At 36.9% G+C, this 3,597-nt stretch overlaps 1 long non-coding RNA gene across 1 annotated transcript; it reads left to right on the forward strand.

The window, feature by feature from the left end:
- Positions 1-336: 336 nt before the first annotated feature.
- LOC126754719 (uncharacterized) lies at positions 337-1,693 on the forward strand. The gene is made up of 2 exons (XR_007666401.1): positions 337-1,065; positions 1,405-1,693. It is a non-coding gene; the product is annotated as an uncharacterized LOC126754719 (long non-coding RNA).
- Positions 1,694-3,597: the final 1,904 nt, after the last annotated feature.

The raw sequence follows: 3,597 nt of genomic DNA on the forward strand, positions 1-3,597 counted from the left end.
TACGAAACCTTTCCTTAATTAAATTTCCTTTTTTTGCTATACATATAGTATTAAAGATAGTTTCTTTATAATTGAAAGCAAATACATTTTTTGCTATAAAAATTTACAGTTCTAGAGACTTAAGAGCAGAAAAAATCTCTCTTCAAATTCTTACTACCCACCGCACATATTAAAGGTGAATTATGAACCTCTGTTTGAGACTACGCATTTAACTTACAGAGCTGCCAGAACCAAGTAGATCTTTTCTCGAAGATTTGCTTCCACTTTAATTTACGAATAACTCTCCTCGGACTATAATAATTGTGAAACCGCCAGTTTTGGCTTATCTTCTTCGCATTAAATTTCTTAAAAATCAAGCTGGTTCTTTTCATAAGTGTGGGATTATCAACCAATGCTCTTTCCAGTTAATTCGGAAATAATCAAAGCAAAACCATTCACTCAAAGTAGAGACCCCGAGGGTATCAGCTTGTTTACAGAGCTTGAGTTGTATTATATTTGCTTAACCAGCTGTTCTAGTTGTAGGAAAGACCAATAATCGAGCATGTTTCTAGATAATGTAAAAGCCTGCAACGGTGAAGGCCCTATAAAGTATATAAATAATTAATTGAAATAATTTTGAAATCATTTTCGTTCGCCTCTCTGTATATACGCGAACTAGTTTTGAATTTGAAATTTTGCTCTCGTCCTTTTCTTCCTAAGAAACTGTTTATTTGTCGGAACCACCGTCATCGGACCACTGTAGCTTTATTAATACTTCTTTCCTAATGATCAATATTTAGAGTTCTCCATGGAGGCCGATTTCTGTTCTGAAAAAGAAATAGTTCTCCGTTTAAAATCGAATAAGGGTCGCTAGTGATAGACGATAACATGATTTCTATATGCCTCTTCATTTAAGTTAACATGAATCTGTCTTAGTTTCTTCGTAGGTAAACTTCCTTCAACAGTATTCCTTCGGACTACTAAACTAATGAAGTCTCTTATGTGCACTCCACGGACTTTTAATTGCCAAGACTTCAACTGAAACGATACTCCCTATACGTTTTCAAAATTACTACTTTAGAAAAGGTAGGTAGCTACAGCAGGGGAAGATAAATGTAATGAGTAAGTAGCGGTGGTGGAGTGTATGAGCAGCGTTGGTGTATGTCTGTCAATGTCAGTCGCGTCGTATGAGCAACTACTAAACATACCGGCACTAATAAGTAACTGCAGCTAAATGCGCTTTCATTATATAGTAGCATGCAAAAGTATACAAACACAAACATACTAGCACATTAATAACGGTATAAATGTTCATTTGTATAGTCGAGATTATATATTATATATATGTAGATGTGTGTGTTTGTATGCATATGAAAAGCACTTATTTAGTGACAATTTCAAATAATTTTTTTTTTGTTATTGCAGCTGTTACACCTGTTGACAAGCTTGTTGAACATGAACTCTTATTCGCTATGCGCACCAACATAAACTGAAAGCAAAGCAGGCATCGCTCACTTTCGCCTGCTGTTGCTGACGAGAGAAAAGAGAGGTGAGGAAGAGAGAGAGAGTTGAAGGAGTGTGACCACGCTTGCTTAACGACACCTCAATACCACACACTAGTTATTTGCTCTGTCTTTAAGTTTTCGAATTTTATTCAATCACTGCTCAGCGCCAGCCTCTTTCTCGCAAATAATAGAATTATTCTTAGAAATCAGTTGCTGAACTTGTTTGATTTTGTACCACTCAGCTAACTCATTTGATGTTACACTAGCCGAATGTTATACAGCGCACATATATAAACATGCATTAGGCATTTTAGCAAATCTTTGCATCAGCGAGCCACTTAGAAGCTGCCTGGGACCCACACCTACCACTTTCTACATGCGCATAGATATTTCTTGCTTCTATGCCGTATTTTTTGTAAATCCATTCGAGCTTCCTTTCCAAATGTGTGCGCACTGCTGCATTCTACATTACTATATCTGAACTTTAAATACTTTAAGAGTTAAGTACACTTTACACACCACTTCAATTCATGTCACTTTCAAAATGACAAACGGCGCTGGAACCCGAATTGATCCGCCTAAGTTTCTACCACCTCTTAGTTCAACTCAGGTTACATGACAAACACGTGCATACAAACTTAAATAAGTCCGGAATGTGTCCTGTAGGTCATGCGCTTCGTGAGGCAAGGTTTTGAAATGTTCAATGTTTGTTGTTGTTGTTGATATATGTAATTGCAATTTGAGGGTAATAGTTTTGAGATAAATCAGAGTGAGTGTACGGAAAGGAGGAGGCTGCCCGAAACCAAAGGACATGGTCTTAGTAACTATTATTTTATATTGAAAATAACTTAAGAAGCTCAAGGCCTGTATTAACTTCGATTGCTTGAAATTCCTTGAGAAAAGTATTGGTATTTATGTTACTAGCTTTTGAAGTTTTCAATTAGTGGTAGAAAAATATCTCAAGAAAATATCTCTACTTGTGTTAGCTACACATGCAAAAACTATTTTAAGTAATGGTTTTGAGCGTTTCATGTATGAAAAACGAAGATTTTGTTTGAGAGAATTTTCGACTGGTTGTAAAAGAGTTTTAGATAACTTTACATTAAGTTTAGAAAACTAAGAATTCAGAAATATTTTCCACTATTCATTCCCATAAAAAAGGATATATCTTGGCATTTAGTTCAGACAATTCGAGCAGAATTAAAAGCGATATTACTCTCGTTGTAACCTAACCAGAATCGATGTAAAGGGTTAAACTTTTTTGTAGAAACAAATTCGATGGGGCTCTTCGCAGGAAGAACGTATCAAATTAGAAGAAGTTAATGCTTAGAGCTCTATTATTTAGCCATTTAGTTGTTTATTGATAGGTACAACGGAGGCGTGACATTTGTACAACCACTGATTATATGTTTACCTTCGAACTCTGTACCCCCTAACCAGAATCGATGTAAAGGGTTAAACTTTTTTGTAGAAACAAATTCGATGGGGCTCTTAGCAGGAAGAACGTATCAAATTAGAAGAAGTTAATGCTTAGAGCTCTGTTATTTAGCCATTTAGTTGTTTATTGATAGGTACAACGGAGGCGTGACATTTGTACAACCACTGATTATATGTTTACCTTCGAACTCTGTACCCCACAGGGCTGTTTTTAACCTGATAAGCATACATGTCTGTAAGTAGCACATGCTTCCTACGGATACAACGGTATTTAGCTGTTACCAGATTTTAGTCGTTCACCCCGACTCAATCTTTTCGCTTAAACACGCAAGTATTGGCTTTGCACTCGCCTCCTTGGGAGAACCGCTACTTCCGCTGCTCCCTAATCTCTTTAACGTTCGTGCTCACGGGCACACCTGGTTTTCGGTTGTGCTGCTTAAGGGTATAGAATATTTTTTTGTCATATCGTTTGCTGTCAGTTTTCGTTGCTCCCTGCTGCTTCTTAGTGCTGGCGCTCGGCGTCCTCATCGTCGCTTTCCTACTGTTGCTTACCTCTTCGCAGTGAGTTGGTTAAATTGCGTCGTATATTGTATGAGTTCTTCCTTAAGTACTTTGTCTACTCGTAGTAGTTTTGTGATAGTTTTAGGTTTCAACTGCTCAACACATTCTGATTGCA

This window comes from Bactrocera neohumeralis, chromosome 4 (assembly GCF_024586455.1).
Source record: "Bactrocera neohumeralis isolate Rockhampton chromosome 4, APGP_CSIRO_Bneo_wtdbg2-racon-allhic-juicebox.fasta_v2, whole genome shotgun sequence".
In the NCBI taxonomy this organism is placed as follows: domain Eukaryota; kingdom Metazoa; phylum Arthropoda; class Insecta; order Diptera; family Tephritidae; genus Bactrocera; species Bactrocera neohumeralis.